This window comes from Rhinatrema bivittatum, chromosome 1, assembly GCF_901001135.1.
Source record: "Rhinatrema bivittatum chromosome 1, aRhiBiv1.1, whole genome shotgun sequence".
Lineage (NCBI taxonomy): Eukaryota > Metazoa > Chordata > Amphibia > Gymnophiona > Rhinatrematidae > Rhinatrema > Rhinatrema bivittatum.
The window spans coordinates 43,767,085-43,787,378 of record NC_042615.1 but is presented as its reverse complement, the minus strand read 5'-3'; the positions used below and the strand labels follow the sequence as shown (position 1 = coordinate 43,787,378).

Below are 20,294 nucleotides of genomic sequence, written 5' to 3'. Positions count from 1 at the left end.
ACACTAGCGCGTCCCTAGCGCCTCCTCTTGGACCGGAGCGGCGGCTGTCAGCGGGTTTGACAGCCGACGCTCAATTTTGCCAGCGTCGGTTCTCGAGGTCACTGACATCCACGGGCTCGGAAACCGGACACCGGCAAAATTGAGCGTCTGGTTTTCGGCCCGACAGCCGCTGGTCGACTTCAATTTTTTTTTCTTTTGGAAAGTTTCGGGACCTCCGACTTAATATCGCCATGGTATTAAGTCGGAGGGTGCACAGAAAAGCAGTTTTTACTGCTTTTCTGTGCACTTTCCCAGTGCCTGAAGAAATTAGCGCCTACCTTTGGGTAGGCATTAATTTCTGAAAGCAAAATGTGCGGCTTGACTGCACATTTTACTTTCTGTATTGCGTGAGAATACCTAATAGGGCCATCAACATGCATTTGCATGTTGCAGGCGCTATTAGGTTCGGCGGATTGGACGTGCGTTTTCGGCTCCTTACTGAATAAAGGGTAAGGGAAAACACGCATCCAGTGGCCTGACAGAGAGTTAGCAGGTTCACTTGCAAGACTTTAGCAATTTTCTTTTTAGGCAAAGCCATCTGCGACAATGAGAAACTTTGCTCTATTTTTTTCTTGGGCAATAGAGCTGAATTCTCTGTTTCCCAGTAGTACCTAAGATATGCCGAGCATGCTTCCTCTTGTTTCTGGTATAATAATTGCTAGCATAAAAGTGATGTCACTATTGTGAACCAGCAAAACCTCTGATTCAGCAGTTATGTTTGAGAAATGAATGACTCTACTGCGGAACTTAGCTCTTGATGACGTATTACAAATTCTGATCATGACATCTTATTTCCTTTTCCATCTCGCCTTAACCCATCTCTTTCTCATTGGAGCATTTAATAAGAGACCAGTTTGACACAACAGTCCTTTTGGACCGGCAGAATTCCAACCAGCAATGGAGCAATGATCCCTGGTGCAAGTATTCATTTTGGGCCCACCAGTCCCCGGGCAGACTGATCCCAGCTGACAGCAGGAGAGCGCAGTTGGTTGTAAGGCGGGCCCAGCAATTCTCTATCCTGCTTCTGCTGTCACCTTTCCTGCCCATGCAGTTCACAGCTCAGGTCAGCTGTTTGAACCACACAGTGCGCTATAGAAATTGATAAAGTTCCATGCAGTTCAAACAGCTGTGAACCAGGTAGGATCGGCGTCAGTGGCAGAAAGAGGAGGTAAGAGAAGCATGGAGACCGAGAAACCAGACTGAACAGTGGAATACTGAAGAGAGAACAAAATACAAATATATAATGCACATTCCCAAGTTAACATATGAAAATCGCTAAAAATTCAAAATAATTTTTACCTTTGTTGTCTGATCTTATTTTTCTAATCAGTTGGTCCCAGGCTTTTTTTTTCCACATTCTCTTTCTCAGTCTTTTACCAATTCTTTTTACAGGGTCTTTTTTTTCTTGTTTCTTCTTTCTCTACCTGTCTTCTTCCATTCCTCTCTCAAACACACACTCAGGCTCTCATTCTCACACACTGTCTCTCTCTCTCTCACACAGACACACACACTCTCACTCTCACATGCTTTCTCACACACAGGTAGTCCTGAGGGAATTCTGCACTACTGCAGAGAGCAGAATTTGCGCAGAATTCCCCCCCTGCGCAGAATTGCCAATTCCCTGTACGTACCTGGATCAGTCCAGACTCCTGGGTTTTGCCCCCCCTCTAGCAGATGGAGACAGAAGTTTACAAACAAAACTCCGCCTTATCTAGGCTGGTGCCACCTACAGTCTGGCAGTATTCTTCTGTCTCCTAGCAGGTGGAGAGGGTGCAAAACCTACAGTCTGTGCTGAAGCCTAGTTAGTTTGGAGGGAGCACGGGGAAGAGCGCCGTTTCGAGCCGCAGCTCCGGGGAGCAAGTCCGGAGCCGGAGTAGGCCTGTCCCCGTGGAGTGCGGGAACGGGCGCCATTTTGGGCTTGGGGCCAGTGGCGGCGAGAACGGCGGCCATTTTGTTGGCATCGGGACCCGCGGTTCCTGCACCCCCATCGGATCCGGGGGTGGGGGGGAAGACTCCCCGCCGCGCTTGTCTCCACAACACAGGGTCCCTGAGGGGGACAAGCCTGAGGGGGACAAGCCTGCGAGGTCACCCTGTTCCAGTGATTTAGAGGTCCCTGATGGGGACACTGGGGACGACTCATCTGATTCTTTTTCGTCTGAGTTTGTGTTGGTTATGCACAAGGCTTTTAAAGCATGCAGGCTGGCTAGAAAGAGGTCTTGGGGATCTCAGGACCCAGTCCCGGCAGGGGAGTCCGGAAAGCGGCCCCGGCCCATCCAAGTGTCGGATCCTGTTGGGAAGCCCCGGCCTCTCAGGCTAGGGGCCCCCCGGGGGGATCCTGATACTTCCACGGACACCGATGATCCAGATGAGCAGCTAATGGACCAGGATCTTCCCTCCCAGCCTCCAAGGGGGATTGAGGGGGACGGTGAGCAGCTACCAGGGGGCCGGAGCGTTTCCCATGGGACAGAGGGGGATGACCCCAAGGTGGTTCGGTTGTTCCGATGGGATGAGTTAGGGCCCCTGATCCCTGCAATTCTAGGGGAATTAGGCATAGTTGCCTCATGCAGAGTCCAGACTGGGGGTAACAGACCCGGTAGTTTTGGGACTGAGGGGTCCACCGTCTGCCTTCCCATTGCATTTCTCAGCATCGGATTTGCTTTTCAAGGAATGGGATACCCCAGATTTGGGGCTTAAGGTAGCTAAAGCTATGGATAAGCTCTACCCTTTGCCTGAGGACGCGCTAGAGCTGCTGAAGATCCCTAAGATAGATTCGGCGGTAGCGGCGGTCACAAAGAGGACCACCATCCCGGTGACCGGTGGAACGGCCCTTAAGGATTTGCAGGATCGTAAGCTGGAGATACAGCTTAAAAAGATATTCGAAGTCTCCGCGCTCGGAATCCGTGCGGCTATATGCAGCAATTTCTCATTACGTGCGGGTCTTCGGTGGGTTCAGCAGTTGGCCAATGAATCCCTTTCTCAGGAGGAAGCACTACAGGCGGGACGCTTAGAGGTGGTGATCACCTATAGTGCAGATGCTTTTTATGATCTACTTCGCACGTCGGCGCGTTCCATGGTGTCGGCGGTATCGGCACGTCGTTTGTTGTGGCTACGCCATTGGGCGGCGGACGTGACTTCTAAAGCGCGGCTAAGGTCTCTGCCATTTAAGGGCAAGTTATTGTTTGGAAAAGAACTGGAGGATTTGATAGTCGCTGGGCGAGAACAAAATACATCGCTTGCCAGAGGATAGAACTCGGTCTCGAGGGGGCCCGTCATCGCGGTCCCGTTTTCGGGGTGGACACAGGCCTCGCACCTCGCGGGGGTCGGCATCCTCCTTTCGGCACAGTGCCAACCGGCAGCAGTCCTACTCGCAGTCCTTTCGCGGGCGCAGGTTTGCCGGCCAGGGGCAGGTGCAGGTCCACAGAGTGGTAAGCCTTCGCAATGATGTGCAGCCGGTCCACTCCTCGGTTCCAGTGGTCGGCGGCAGGTTAGCATGGTTTTACGAGGAGTGGACCAGGATCACCTCGGATCAATGGGTCCTAGAGGTGATAAGTCAAGGTTACGCGTTAGATTTTGCACGTCGGCCCTGCCAGTGTTTCCTGGTATCACCTTGCAGTTTTTCAGAAAAATGTCGAGCGGTACGGGAGACATTACGGCGTCTGCGTGATCTAGGCGCGATTGTACCAGTTCCACCGCACGATCTTCGCAGAGGTCGGTATTCCATTTATTTTGTGGTTCCATAGAAGGAAGGAACGTTTCGTCCGATTCTCGATCTAAACAGTGTCAACAAGTGCCTGCGAGTACCTCGTTTTCGGATGGAGACTCTACGATCCGTCATCGCTTCAGTGAGACAAGGGGAGTTTCTAGCATCTCTGGATCTCACAGAAGCGTATCTTCATATCGGAATCCGGGCAGAACACCAGCGTTACCTCAGGTTCGCTGTGATGGGGCAACATTTCCAGTTTCAGGCGTTACCGTTCGGTCTGGCCACCACCCCGTGCACGTTCACCAAGATTATGGTGGTGGTAGCAGCACACCTTCGCAGGGAAGGATACCTAGTGCACCTGTATGTGGACGATTGGCTGATTCGGGCAAAGTCGGAACGGCTTTGTCAGGAAGAAGTTCACCGAGTGATCGACTTGTTGCAAAAGCTCGGCTGGGTGATCAATACATCCAAAAGTCATCTGATTCCGTCTCAGTCTCTGGAGTTTTTGGGAGCCTTGTTCGACACTCGTCGGGGCATGGTGTCCGTCACACAGGACCGCATGTTCAAGTTGCAGGGACAGGCCCAGTGTTTGTTAACCAAGCCCATGCCAATTGTCTGGGACTACCTCCAGATGGTGGGGTCCATGACTTCAACGTTGGAATTGGTGCCCTTGGCTTTCGCTCATATTCGATCCTTACAGTTAGCTTTGCTTTCCCGGTGGAATCCGGTGTCGGAGCAGTTTCATCTACCTTTACCGCTCACACAGTCAGCGCGGGCCAGCATGGCTTGGTGGCTAAGTCCGGACAATTTGAGCCGCGGAATGCCGTTGACGGTTCCCTCCTGGACAGTGGTCACCACGGATGCCAGCTTGTACGGGTGGGGAGCAGTTTGTCTCCGAAAGTCGGTGCAGGGAGTCTGGTCCCCACAGGAAGCGACTTGGTCCATCAATCGTCTGGAAACCAGGGCAGTCCGCCTGGCTCTTCAGGCCTTCTTTCCCCTGATTCGGGGCAAGTCGGTCAGAATATTGTCCGACAATGCGACCACGGTAGCCTACATCAATCATCAGGGGGGAACCAGGAGTCAACCAGTTGCATGCGAAGCCCGACAGTTGATGGAGTGGGCGGAACGTCACTTGGACAGTATTGCGGCGTCTCACATTGCCGGAGTAGAGAACATTCAGGCGGATTTCTTCAGTCGCAATCGCCTGGACCCCGGAGAATGGGAACTCGCGGACGTCGCATTTCAACTCATCTGTACCAGGTGGGGGACGCCTGCACTAGATCTTATGGCGACATTCAAGAATTCCAAGGCTCCGCGCTTCTTCGCTCGTCGCAGGGAAACGGGAGCGGAGGGCGTGGATGCTCTGCTGTTGCCATGGCCGTCGGATGTGCTCCTTTATGTCTTCCCGCCGTGGCCGCTCATCGGCCAGATGCTACGGCGCATAGAGTTGCATCCGTCACCGGTGGTGTTCGTAGCGCCCGAATGGCCGCGTCGCCCTTGGTTTGCGGATCTCCGGAACCTCGTGCTCGAGGATCCCATTCGGTTCCCCTATGTACCAGATCTTCTTCATCAGGGACCCGTTTGTTTCGACCAGGTCGAACGCTTCTGTCTAGCGGCATGGCTTTTGAGAGGAGAAGGCTGAAATCCAGAGGTTATTCAGATGCGGTAGTAACCACCCTTTTGAGGTCCCGCAAGACTTCTACGTCCTTATCTTACGTGCGGGTCTGGAAAGTGTTTGAGACGTGGTGTCTGGATGAAGATGTGGTGCCTACTTGTGCGGCCGTGCCCGAGGTCTTACGCTTTCTCCAGGATGGCTTGGCAAAGGGGCTATCGTATAGTTCCCTACAGGTTCAGGTGGCGGCCCTGATGTCGTTGCGCAGTCGGGTACAAGGTGTGTCTTTGTCATCGCATCCGGACGTGATTCAGTTTCTTCGAGGTGCTAAGCATTTACATCCTCCGTTACGTAGCCCTTGTCCTTCCTGGAATCTGAATCTGGTATTGAAGGCGTTGTGAGGCGCTCCCTTTGAGTCTCTTCGCAAGTCCACCCTCAAAGATTTGACGCTAAAGGTGGTCTTTTTGGTGGCCATTGTCTCGGCAAGGCGAGTTTCCGAGCTTCAAGCTTTGTCTTGTCGGGAGCCTTTTTTGCGAATCTTGGAGTCGGGGGTGTCGCTTTGTACAGTTCCTTCTTTTCTACCTAAGGTAGTATCTGCCTTTCATCTTAATCAAACTGTGGAACTACCTGCATTTATAGATTTGGATAGGGCGGATCCTTTGGCCAAGGAGTTGTGCCGGTTGGATGTCCGTCGGACGCTGTTGCATTACCTGGAGGTTACTAACCCCTTCCGGGAATCAGACCATCTGTTTGTCCTGTGGAGCGGACCTCATCGGGGAAAGGAGGCCTCCAAGACCACTATTGCTTGTTGGTTGAAAGAGGCTATCAGTTCTGCGTATCTGTTGCAGGGTAGGTCTTCTCCGATGGGTCTCAAGGCACACTCTACACGTTCCCAGGCTGCGTCCTGGGCGGAATGTCACCATATATCCCAGAGGAGATTTGTAGGGCAGCGACGTGGAAGTCCTTACATACATTCGCCCGGCATTATCGCCTGGATGTTCAGGCTCCAGGCAGCGGGGACTTTGGGGCAGGAGTGCTCAGAGCGGGACTCTCCGGATCCCATCCCATTTAAGGCAGCTCTGGTACATCCCAGGAGTCTGGACTGATCCGGGTATGTACAGGGAAAAAAAAATTAGGTCTTACCTTTGATAATTTTCGTTCCTGTAGTACCACGGATCAGTCCAGAGTCCCGCCCATTTATTCTGTTATGACAAGGGAGAGTCCATACTGGTTTTTTTTTTCTCTCATACTCAGCTCAATCTTCTTTGTCCTATTATCGGTGGCTCAGGTTCTGTTCCCATTTTGGGGTTGTTGACCCGGTTACTGTTAGGTTACTGTAGATAGTTCATTTGGTGTTTTGTTTGGGGTTCCATTCTGCTTTGACAAAAGTAATACTGCCAGACTGTAGGTGGCACCAGCCTAGATAAGGCGGAGTTTTGTTTGTAAACTTCTGTCTCCATCTGCTAGAGGTGGGGCAAAACCCAGGAGTCTGGATTGATCCGTGGTACTACAGGAACGAAAATTATCAAAGGTAAGACCTAATTTCTTATTCTGCACAGATCATAGCAGAGAAGACCCCGGCAAGCTACGAATGGAGTGTGTCGTGCGTGTGCCGCGGGTCTTGCTCCGTTCACGGTGTAGATGAAGGCCCCAGCGCGCCATTCGCGGCAAAGATGAAGGCCCCTGTTCGCCGTTTGCGGCGAAGATGGAAGGTCCCCATATGCCATGAACGGAGTGTGCTCCGCTTGTGGCGAAGATGGAAGGCCCCGGTGAGAGAGAATGTGTGTGTGTGTGTGTGTGTGTGTGTGTGTGTGTCTGAGAGAGAGAAGGGAGGGAGGGGAGGGGGAGAGAGAGCAGGAGGGTGTGAGAGAGAGCATGGGGAAGGTAAGAGAGCAGGGGGGGATGCTTGAGTGTGGGTTTCAGAGAGAGGGATCCTATAAGAGGAGATTGTGAAGGAGTGTGTATGTGTGTGAGAGATTGGGGGCTTGTGTGTATGAAAAAGGGATTGTGTGTATGTGAGGGTGCTAACTTGTGTGAAGGGATTGTGTATGTGTGAGACAGAGCCTGTGTGAAGGGGTGCATGAGAGAGAGACATAGGTAGCGGGTGTGAGGATGTATGTGTGAGAGAGAAAGGGAGCTTGTGTGGGTGTGAATGCAAGAAAGAGTGCCCTGTATAAGGGGATGTGTGTGTGTGTGTGTGTGTGTGAGAGAATGAGGGAGCCTGTATGAAGGTGTGTGTATGTGTATTAGAGAAAGGGACCATACGTGTGAGAGAGGGAGGGACAGAGGGAGCCTGTGTGAGGGGCAGTACTGAGAACGGGGTCAAACTCTGGGACTGGCGATAGAGTGGAAGGGGTTGAGCCTAGAGGTAGAGGGGAGAGATACTGGCAAGTGGAGGAGTTGGGGCCCGAGTGGGCAAAGTGGCCAGGGGAGTAGAGAGCGAGTGGAAGGGACATTCTTACAGTGAATTTCTAGGGAAATTCTGCTCAAAATATTTAAAATTCTGCATCTTTAAGTAATAACGTTTTTCAGTATTAATTTAAAATGTAATTACTTAAAGACTAAATAGTGAGATTCTCTTTTTACGTTTTTGATGATTGTGCTGTTAAATATTCAGAACGGTCAATACAAATTTGCCTTTAAATTAACTATATAGACTATATCAAAATCCCGACATTCATAAATTACTTATGTATTTCATAAACGACCTTCATAATGCCCTGCAGTGTTTTTGGGCATTACTGCTCCATCATTAGACTGCTAAAGGGCCATTTTCAATCATTGGTTGTATACTGACACTCAAAAATATTTTTCTTTTTTCTTTTTTATATTATGTTAAAACTCGGTGCTATATCATAGCACACAGAAATTCTTTAAAGCAATTGTTATTCGCCAATATTAGGTACTTCCCTTAAATGGCGGAGCTCTGTTCAGCTCTATTCAGTTTGAATACGAGTTTTCCTCTTAGGAAGATAGCAGAGCTCAGTCCAACGTGATCACGTTTCACATCCCAGCTGCCTCAGGGACCTCTCTGATATCAAGTTTGTATTCCGGTACTCCGGGTTCCAAGGGATTATTTCTCGATTTCAGTTCATATTGATTCTACGACAACAGAGACTGTATCACAACTACATTTACGGAGCTTCTATTTTTATACTCACTTTCCAGGGATAGACTTGCTCATCCGCGGGCATTATCATTACATCCCCGCGGTATTGGAGATACCTCTTAACTATACCGTCTATCTGATCTCGCTTTTATACGCATGCCCGTGATTTGGTTGAAAGACGGGCTATTTATGATTGTGTACAGATGATTTCAACTGTGATTGTTCAAATTCGAGAGTGAATTCACATGAACTGTGTCCATTAAACATGATCACGTTGGACCAAGCTCTGCTATCTTCCCAAGAGGAACACTCGCACTCAAACTGAATAGAGCTGAACCGAGCTCCGCCATTTAAGGGAAGTACCTAATATTAGCGAATAACAAATGCTTTAAAGAATTTCTGTGTGCTACGATATAGCACAGAGTTTTAACATAATATAAAAAAGAAAAATATTTTTGTGTCAGTATACGACCAGTGATTAAAAATGGCCCTTTAGCAGTCTAATGATGGAGCAGTAATGCCTAAAAACACTGCAGGGCATTATGAAGGTCGTTTATGAAATACATAAGAAATTTATGAATGTTGAGATTTTGATATAGTCTATATAGTTAATTTAAAGGCAAATTTGTACTGACGTCGTTCTGAATATTACTTAAAGACTGTCATGTAAATTGTGTTATTTTGACCAATATAAAGTTTGCAGAATTTTGCAGAATTTTAAGGTTTTGTGTACAGACGTTTGAGTACACAGGCTCCCATTCTCACATACTGACTCACATACAGGCTGTCTCTCACACACACAGGCTCTTGCATGCTCTCTCTCTCTCTCTCACTTACACACACACACACAGGGTCCTACTCTCACATGCGGTCTCTCTCACATACATGCTGTCTCTCATACACTCACATGAATCTCATTTTTACATGCTGTCTCTCTCTCTCACACACACACAGGCTATTACTCACATGCTCTCTCACACACACACAGTTCTCATTTTCACATGCTGTCTCTCATACATAAACTCCAGCTCCCTTCCTCATATTATCTCACTCACACACACTCATAAACACATAGGCTCTCACTCTCACATGTGGTCTCTCACATAAACAGTCTCTCAACTCTCTCTCTCTACAGGGCCTCAGCCTCCCTCTCACCTCTGTGCCTCCTCTACTTTGGCCACCGTGAGATGGGTATCTGTGACTGCCTTGCCACAGACACTGCTCTTTTTCTGCATGTAGGCCGATGCTCCTCCTCTATCCTGCCCCTGTGGTTTTGGCAACTGTTTTCTTCCGGGCCATGTGGGCAGGAAGGAGAAGGGGCTCCCAGAGTTTTGGGGCCTCTTGTTTTCTTTGTGCCATGGTGGGATGGGCTCCACCACAGTCCTGCCGGTCTCCTCACTTCGGGCCATGGTGGGATGGGCTCCATCATGGCCTCAGAGGTCTTCTGCTTGTGGGGGGGGGGGGGGGGGGTTAAAAGCTGTGCGCGTAGCTGCAAGAAAAGTTGTCCACGGCCGCACACGTGTGCAGTTTAGAGGGAACAGTGTATGTGACTCCCTTATATTAATAAATATATAATAATTTTTAGGGTGCAAAGACTTTCTAAAGGGAAAGAACCTTAAAATAGTGAGTGCTGTTTGTATGATTTCTGAATGATGCATCTCACTTCTCTGTGTCACGCTATGCCTTCCACAAAAGCTCAGTTATGTAAGGTCACATTTGGGGTCTCTTAACATTGACAAGGAACTTGAAAATACAGAATCTTAAAATAAATGCCTTTAAGGAAATTATGTGTGCTTGACAGATATTTTTACCTAGAATGTAATTGGGAATATGTACATGAGCTACACCTGAAGGAATTCTATGGAAAAAATTTTAAAATTCTGCACAAAATATTTAAAATTTATGGGCACAATATTTTCAAATTCTGCAGATTCTATTGATTTAGATAACACAATATAATCACTGTTTTTGAGTAATAATTAATTTGGAATATAATACAACAAAGGTGCATAAGATGCATAATTTTTATTTTTTTGTGCAGAATTTCCCTATCATAAGGCATGGCCACCACCAGATGCTTTCACCCTTCCCCAGGCTTGACCCTCCCCAACACTTTTCCTCCTAGCTCCTCTTTGATATGAACCCTTTTCCCAGGCTTGATCTCTTCTCCACCTCCCTAAGGGTCAATCCTCCAGCTCACTCACTACCTCCCTTCCCTCCAGCGTTGACCCCCTCTCCCATCTCTCTCCTGATTGCCCCCTATATTTCTCTGCCCCTCCAGGTTCAACTCCCCCCATTCAGTTCTCTCCATCTATTTCTTCCCCATCACCCTTTCCCCCAAGGATGACCCTTAACTGGCTCTGTATACCCCACCCAGTGCTCAGACCCCCTTCCCCCACAGCTTTTTCTCTTGACTCCCCCCCAGCTTTCTCTCCCTGCCCCCCCCACCAGCTTGAACCTATTCCAAGCTTTCTCTCTGCTCCTTCTTCCCTAGTTCTTGCCTCATATCCTCGCAACCTCTGAGAGCTTTCACTCTCTCTGCTTCCCCCCATTCTTGACCCCTGCTCCCCTTTTAGCAAGACCCCAGTTCTCGCCTAATTTCCCCCTCCCCCAAGCCTGCTGTTTACCTTACTCTTGGCTCTACCAGACTCCCTTCCCCTTACTGCTTTCTGTTATGGCAGCCTCATTACATCTGGCCTGTGAGGGCCAATGCAGATGCTCTCTCCTCTTTTCTGGCCTGTGTGGGCCAGCACAGACTCTCCTGACTCTCTTCCAGCCTACAGAGGTCAACCCATCACTGCTCCCTCATCTCTTTTGGCCTGCACAGGCTGATACTGATGCTGTCCTATCCTCTCTTTCGCCCATGCAGGCCTCTGCTGCCATTGCTGTAGCCTCTTGGTCCTTGCACCTAATCCTGTGGGTTAAATGCATAATTTTATGTAGGTGAGGAATTCTGTGTAAATTCTGCATTGTGCAGAACTCCCCCAGGAGGGGGATCAGTAACCAGACTGTCAGTGCTGGCTATGACTGAACCTGAATTAAAATGGCACCCAAAAAGAGAATGCAGGCTGATACCCACAAAACAGTCCTTGCTTGCATGAAATACTGACAGTGAGCATTGAAATGTAGTGGGAAGCAGAATGAATGAATACAGGAAGGGAAAGGTCTTTGTTTCAGTAAATGAAATAGAAGGAGGGGGTAGAGACTTGGCATGCAGCCCAGAGCGGGGACATGTGAAGACTGGGATGAGGATTATTTTTCATGTAGAAGACGTCTATCAGCTCATCAGAGCCAGTGATAGCAACCTTCTGCATGCTTCATGAACAAGAAGAATGGGAACACATTCCCAGTTATGTAACTTCTTTTTTTCTAACTGCAACCCTGGGCATCCTTTTCAAGTCTTCTATTCCTTTCTTTGCCTCTTGTCTGAGCTGTCATGGTAAGAAGGGCTCAGTGTCTAGCTGGGATCATTAACTTATCAGGGATTTTAACATTGTTAGTTCCTTTGTCAGAGACTTGCTGGGGCTTAAGCTTAATTTTTTTTTTTTTATTAGTATTATTCTTTTGTTGCAGGCCGGGCCATACATGTATTCTGCAATGAATTAAGGCTGTGCAGCCTGCAAGTTAGTGTCATTGTTCCTAAGCTCAGTAATGCAGATCACTTAATACGTATGCACACACACACACGCTTAGGCTGCTTTGTTAAAATGTGACATTGGGTCCTGTATTCAGCATGCTGTCCACGCTGTGAGTTTCAGGTCATCTCTAGCTGGTGTTCCACTAAGAATCATTTTTTTTATCCTTTCAGCAGTTGGTCAGAAGATGGATTTTTCCATTCAAGAATGGTTCTCTCAGCTTATCACATCATCCATCATTTGTCTGCTCATTGTCCAATGTCACAAACAGAGACAAAACAAACTTGAGCTTCTAAAGCCATTGTAATCAGATCATGGATGCAAAGAGAAGAACCAAGCGAATGTAATTGGAAAAGTGAACTGGTGTGACTTGGAAGCTATGAAAAGGCCAAACAAGCACACGTTGGACAAAAGTGTCAGGAGAAATCTCCTAGTAATAATAATACGGACCCAGGCATTTCCTTTTTACAGAGTGACGTTGAGCATCTGGAGATGATTTACTTTAGTAAATTAGCTTTAAAGAGTTCTATTTTTCCTTTTATTTTTTGTCTGTGAGAGAAACCAGATTAAGAATGAATCCTGGATTTGGTGATAAATTGTAAATAAAAATAGCGTATACCCAGTTGTTCGACTGAAGAAGTAACCACACCTTCCTCTGCCAACTTCCCTTATTAGCATTCCTCAAACTCATTGGTAATTTTAAGAACATAAGAACATAAGAAAATGCCATACTGGGTCAGACCAAGGGTCCATCAAGCCCAGCATCCTGTTTCCAACAGTGGCCAATCCAGGCCATAAGAACCTGGCAAGTACCCAAAAACTAAGTCTATTCCATGTTACCATTGCTAATGGCAGTGGCTATTCTCTAAGTGAACTTAATAGCAGGTAATGGACTTCTCCTCCAAGAACTTATCCAATCCTTTTTTAAACACCGCTATACTAACTGCACTAACCACATCCTCTGGCAACAAATTCCAGAGTTTAATTTTGCGTTGAGTAAAAAAGAACTTTCTCCGATTAGTTTTAAATGTGCCCCATGCTAACTTCATGGAATGCCCCCTAGTCTTTCTACTATCCGAAAGAGTAAATAACCGATTCACATCTACCCGTTCTAGACCTCTCATAATTTTAAACATCTCTATCATATCCCCCCTCAGTCGTCTCTTCTCCAAGCTGAAAAGTCCTAACCTCTTTAGTCTTTCCTCATAGGGGAGCTGTTCCATTCCCCTTATCATTTTGGTAGCCCTTCTCTGTACCTTCTCCATCGCAATTATATCTTTTTTGAGATGCGGCGACCAGATTTGTACACAATATTCAAGGTGCGGTCTCACCATGGAGCGATACAGAGGCATTATGACATTTTCCGTTTTATTCACATTCCCTTTCAAATAATTCCCAACATTCTGTTTGCTTTTTTGACTGCCGCAGCACACTGAACCGACGATTTCAATGTGTTATCCACTATGACGCCTAGATCTCTTTCTTGGGTTGTAGCACCTAATATGGAACCTAACATTGTGTAACTATAGTATGGGTTATTTTTCCCTATAGGCATCACCTTGCACTTGTCCACATTAAATTTCATCTGCCATTTTGATGCCCAATTTTCCAGCCTCACAAGGTCTTCCTGCAATTTATCACAATCTGCTTGTGATTTAACTACTCTGAACAATTTTGTATCATCTGCAAATTTGATTACCTCACTTGTCGTATTTCTTTCCAGATCATTTATAAATATATTGAAAAGTAAGGGTCCCAATACAGATCCCTGAGGCACTCCACTACCCACACCCTTCCACTGAGAAAATTGTCCATTTAATCCTACTCTCTGTTTCCTGTCTTTTAGCCAGTTTGCAATCCACGAAAGGACATCGCCACCTATCCCATGACTTTTTACTTTTCCTAGAAGGCTCTCATGAGGAACTTTGTCAAACGCCTTCTGAAAATCCAAGTATATTACATCTACCGGTTCACCTTTATCCACGTTTTTATTAACTCCTTCAAAAAAGTGATGCAGATTTGTGAGGCAAGACTTGCCCTGGGTAAAGCCATGCTGACTTTGTTCCATTAAATCATGTCTTTCTATATGTTCTGTGATTTTTATGTTTAGAACACTTTCCACTATTTTTCCTGGCACTGAAGTCAGGCTAATTGGTCTGTAGTTTCCCAGATCGCCCCTGGAGCCCTTTTTAAATATTTGGGTTACATTTGCTATCCTTCAGTCTTCAGGTACAATGGATGATTTTAATGAAAGGTTACAAATTTTTACTAATAGGTCTGAAATTTCATTTTTTAGTTCCTTCAGAACTCTGGGGTGTATACCATCCGGTCCAGGTGATTTACTACTCTTCAGTTTGTCAATCAGGCCTACCACATCTTCTAGGTTCACCGTGATTTCATTCAGTCCATCTGAATCATTACCCATGAAAACCTTCTCCATTACGGGTACCTCCCCAACATCTTCTTCAGTAAACACCGAAGCAAAGAAATCATTTAATCTTTCTGCGATGGCCTTATCTTCTCTAAGTACCCCTTTAACTCCTCGATCATCTAACGGTCCAACTGACTCCCTCACAGACTTTCTGCTTTGGATATATTTAAAAAAGATTTTACTGTGAGTTTTTGCCTCTACAGCCAACTTCTTTTCAAATTCTCTCTTAGCCTGCCGCCATCCCTGATCCCAGCTTGCTTCAAGATGCCTCTTCAGCCTTTGTCCTGGACAAGGGTCACTCAGGCTCCGGCCTGCTCTTGTTTGGGCGCCCTCTGTCAGAATGTGTTCCTCCGCCTCATCCAGTACAGACTGATCACTATCTTAGTTTATGCCTCTGGGCTGACCTCAATCCATCCATCGACAACCACTGACAGAGGCCACCTAAGTCCAGCTGACCTCGGCACCCAAAGGCTCAACCCACGGGGAACAAGGGCTGGTATTGGTGAAGCACCAGCCGGCCTCTGTCCATCAGCCCTCTCTGCTTGCCGATGGTGGGGACCCGTAGGATCCCTCCTACAGGTAGCATCAACCCCACCTCGGCTCAAGGGTCCACCTCCAGTGCAACAGGGGATATGATAGAGGTCTTTAAAATCATGAGAGGTCTTGAACGAGTACATGTGAATCAGTTTTTTACACTTTTCGGATAATAGAAGGACTAGGGGCCACTCCATGAAGTTAGCAAGTAGCACATTTAAGACTATTCGTAGAAAATTCTTTTTCACTCAGTACACAATTAAGCTCTGGAATTTGTTGCCAGAGGATGTGATTAGTGCAGTTAGTGTAGCTGGGTACAAAAAAGGTTTGGATAAGTTCTTGGAGAAGTCTATTAACTGCTGTTAATCAAGCTGACTTAGGGAATGGCCTCTGCTATTACTGGCATCAGTAGCATGGGATCTTCTTGGTGTTTGGGTACTTGCCAGGTTCTTGTGGCCTGGTTTGGCCTCTGTTGGAAACAGGATGCTGGGCTTGATGGACCCTTGGTCTGACCCAGCATGGCAATTTCTTATCAATGTCTTACATTTAACTTGCCAACATTTATGCTTTATCCTATTTTCTTCTGTTGGATCCTTCTTCCAGTTTTTGAATGAAGATCTTTTGGCTAAAATAGCTTCTTTCACCTCCCCTTTTAACCATGCCGGTAATCGTTTTTCCTTCTTTCCACCTTTCTTAATGTGTGGAATACATCTAGCCTGTGCTTCTAGAATGGTATTTTTTAACAATGACCACGCCTCTTTGACATTTTTTACTTTTGTAGCTGTTCCTTTCAGTTTTTTTCTAACAATTTTTCTCATTTTATCAAAGTTTCCCTTTTGAAAGTTTAGCACGAGAGCCTTGTATTTGCACACTGTTCCTTTTCCAGTCATTAAATCAAATTTGATCATATTATGATCACTATTGCCAAGCGGCCCCACCACCATTACCTCTCTCACCAAGTCCTGTGCTCCACTGAGAACTAGATCTAAAATTGCTCCCTCTCTCGTCAGTTCCTGAACCAATTGCTCCATAAAGCTATCATTTATTCCATCCAGGAACGTTATCTGTCTAGCGTGTCCCGATGATACATTTACCCAGTCAATATTGGGGTAATTGAAGTCTCCCATTATTACTGCACTACCAATTTGGTTAGCTTCCCTAATTTCTCTTAGCATTTCACTGGCCGTCTCACCATCTTGACCAGGTGGATGGTAGTATACCCCTATCACTATAGTCTTCTCCGACACACAAGGGATTTCTTCCCATAAAGATTCAATTTTGTATTTAGTCTCATGCAGGATGTTTATCCTGTTGGACTCTATGCCATCCCGGACATAAAGCACCACACCTCCTCCCGGGTGCTCCTGTCTGTCATTGCAATATAATTTGTACCCCGGTATAGCACTGTCCCATTGGTTATCCTCTTTCCACCATGTCTCTGAGATGCCAATTAAGTCTGTCATCATTCACTGCTATACATTCTAATTCTCCCATCTTACTTCTTAGACTTCTGGCATTAGCATACAAACATTTCAAAGTTTGTTTTTTGTTTGTATTTTCATTCTGCCTTTTAATTGATAGGGATAAGTTAGAATTTTTTAGCTCATTTGAGTTTTTAGTTACAGGCACTTGGACTATTTTTCTAATTATTGGAACCTCACTGTCGGGATGCCCTAATTCTAATGCATCATTAGTATCCTTTGAAGATACCTCTCTCCGAACCATGCGCTGCTGAGCGACTGTCGGCTTTCCCCTTTGTTCTAGTTTAAAAGCTGCTCTATCTCCTTTTTAAAGGTTAGCGCCAGCAGTCTGGTTCCACCCTGGTTAAGGTGGAGCCCATCCCTTCGGAAGAGACTCCCCCTTCCCCAAAAGGTTCCCCAGTTCCTAACAAAACTGAATCCCTCTTCCTTGCACCAGCGTCTCATCCACGCATTGAGACTCCGGAGCTCTGCCTGCCTCTGGTGACCTGTGCGTGGAACAGGGAGCATTTCAGAGAATGCTACCCTGGAGGTTCTGGATTTAAGCTTTCTACCTAAGAGCCTAAATTTGGCTTCCAGAACCTCCCTCCCACATTTTCCTATGTCGTTGGTGCCCACATGTACCACGACAGCCGGCTCCTCCCCAGCACTGTCTAAAATCCTATCTAGGTGACGCGTGAGGTCTGCCACCTTCGCACCAGGTAAGCATGTTACCAGGCGATCCTCACGCCCACCAGCCACCCAGCTATCTACATTCCTAATAATCGAATCGCCAACTATGACGGCCGACCTAACCCTTCCCTCCTGGGCAGTAGGCCTTGGGGAGATATCCTCAGTGCGAAAGGACAATGCATCACCTGGAGAGCAGGTCCTTGCTACAGGATCCTTTCCTGCTGCACCTGGTTGGTGCTCTCCCATTATGAGACCTTCTTCCTCCAAGGCAGCACCAGGGCTGCCAGTCTGAAGTTGGGACTTGACTACTATGTCCCTGAAGGTCTCTTCTATATACCTCTCTGTCTGCCTCAGCTCCTCCAGGTCTGCCACTCTAGCCTCCAGAGATTGGACTCGTTCTCTGAGAGCCAGGAGCTCTTTGCATCGCATGCACATGTACAACTTCTCACCGGTGGGTAAAAAATCATACATGTGACACTCTGTGCAAAAGACTGGGAAGCCCCCCCTTGCTGCTGGACTGCTGCCTTCATCTCAATTTTGATCAGTTCCTAGTTAAGTTTTAGGTTGCTGTGGGAGTAGGAATGTGTCTAACGTCCTTTAAATGTATTAGTGAATTCATTATGGGGTAGATTTTAAAAAAGAGCGTGATCGCGTACTTTTGTTCGCGCAGCAGGCGCAAACAAAAGTACGCTGGATTTTATAAGATACGCTTATAAAATCCTGGATCGGCGCACGCAAGGCAGCCGATTTTGGGCAGCCTACGCGTGCCGAGCAGGCTGCCTCCGTTCCCTCCAAGGCTGTTCCGAAATCGGAGTGGCCTCGGAGGGAACTTTCTTTCGCCCTCCCCTCACCTTCCCCTCCCTTCCCCTACCTAACCCACCCCCCCCGGCCCTATCTAAAACCCCCCCTTACCTTTGTCCCTCGATTTACGCCTGCTAGAAGCAGACGTAAATCTACGCGTGCCAGCGGACTGCTGGCGCGCCGTCATCCGACCCGGGGGCTGGTCCGGAGGCCTCGACCACGCCCCCGGGACGGCACCACGCCCCTGGTCCCGCCCCCAAAACGCAGCGTTATTCGGCCCCGCCCCGACACGCCCCAGACACGCCCTCTAAAAACGGGGACTTATGCGCATCCCGGGGCTCTGCGCGCACCGGCGGCCTATGCAAAATAGGCGCGCGAGGACCCTGCTCGCGTAAATCCGCCCGGATTTACGCGAGCAGGGCATTTAAAATCCGCCCGTATGTGTCTGGTAGTGGCCTACCGGGGTCTGATCGAATTCTCAATAAAGTTTTTGTTGATGTTTTTTTTTTTTTTCTGTGAAAGTGGCACCTGCCTATAAATTAAGGGATGGGCAAGGGTTGGGAAATACAGTCTAACTTCAGTTAGTCAGCCAGAGTGACTCACTGCTCTCTTGATTAACAAATGTTGGTCCCTATTCAAACCCAATCACACTACCTCAACACCTTTCCAAGGTGAGTAACTGAGCTGAACTATTCAACTTTTTTACTTAGGTACACACTGCTCCTAGCTTATTTCTAGCTTCTGGCTACTTTTTGGGTTGTTTTTTTTTGTGGGGGGGTTTTTTTTCAATACAAACACAGTTCTGCAGACTTTTAAAAATAAACACACTACCTACTGCTTACTAGCTACCGTATTGACTGACTATTTAAAAATACAAACAGTCTAACTTGTTTATTCACTGCCTTTCTGACTATTAAAGGCACAAACACACTAAATAATATTCCCAGATAGTTAACTTTGCCCCAGTACTTTAAAAAAAGGCAATGTTCCAAGCAAAACCTTACTGATTCCTTTCAGCCACCAGCAAGGTGATCCTCTCTTCTCAGTGTTCCCACCTTAGGCATTCATTTTTGCCATTAATTTGGTTGAGAGATGATCTAAGAACAATAAAAAACATAGATCACAGGATTACGTTTTGCTGGCATCTTGTAGTTGGGCAAGGGGTGTCTTTTTTTTTTTTTTTTTAATGAGAAAATTTTTATTAACTTTAAAGGGTGGGAGGAGGCATCCATATCAAAACCGTCACACATAATATTGATCTTTCCTGTACTTTTTCCCTTTTAGTCTTTAGAAATTGTAGGCTTTTGTAATATCACTGCTGGTCGTCTCCTTCAGAGCATTGAATATGTGTTGCACAGTCAAAATATCCAAGGTTGCTCCAAATTCAGGTCTTTAATAGGGTCATTTATCAAAACGCAATGTGGGGTTATCAAGTGTGTTAGAGCGATAAAGCCCTACTGCATGTCATAGCTATGGCATCGTGGTGGTAAAATTTAAATGAGGGAAAGGGGAGGGGTTAGGGCGGAGTTTGGGCAGGGCTAGGGAAATGTTTTTTCCGGTACTGCTGCGGCTGATAGTGTTTTAGACTTTATCGCTGGCAGTAGTGCCGGAAAATCGGAAATAACACCACTTTTTATGGTGGCACTATGGGGGTGATAGTGTGTGCTGCGCCTCAATTGTGGTGGGCGAAAAAGTACTGCCACGATGCAGCCAGGTGCACACTATTGCCCTTGCCCCTTTTTCCTCTGTGGTTTATCATTCCACTGTAAACATCGCGGAATGATGAATCCCCCTATTAGTTTGGAAGCATAGAAGCTCAACCATTTGTCCATCTGCTCAGCTCTTGTGTTTTTTCTGCATTCAAAGTTTGGTATCATCTTCAAACATGGCAATATTACTATTTATTCCTTATTCCAGATCTTTGACAAAATTATTTAACTTCTGCGGTCTCTTAGTGGGATCCTTGTCTTGTTTGGGATATGTGCTATTAGTTATGACTTACTAGTGCTTTCCCTGAAATCACTTCATTTCTCATTCACAAGCAGTATCTCAAAATCCTGTCTTCCATTATTTGAAAATCAGCCTTTCATGGGGTGCCATATTAGCCTTTAGCAAACTCCAGATAAACTCAGTTCTGTTTCTCTATCAGAGTTGCTAATAAGATTTTCAAAAAACCTGATAAATGTGTAATCTTTGCCTCTTGTTTATTTCATAAGCTTTCTGCCTAAAAAGATTAATTCCTGGGTAGAGAGAAATGAGCATATATTTTTGAATGGAAAA

At 46.8% G+C, this 20,294-nt stretch overlaps 1 protein-coding gene across 3 annotated transcripts in view; it reads left to right on the top strand.

Annotated features, from left to right (window-relative positions):
- Positions 1–20,294, top strand: part of FREM3 (FRAS1 related extracellular matrix 3) — a 345,523-nt gene that overhangs the window by 126,914 nt on the left and 198,315 nt on the right. The gene's annotated exons all lie outside the window — the stretch shown is intronic.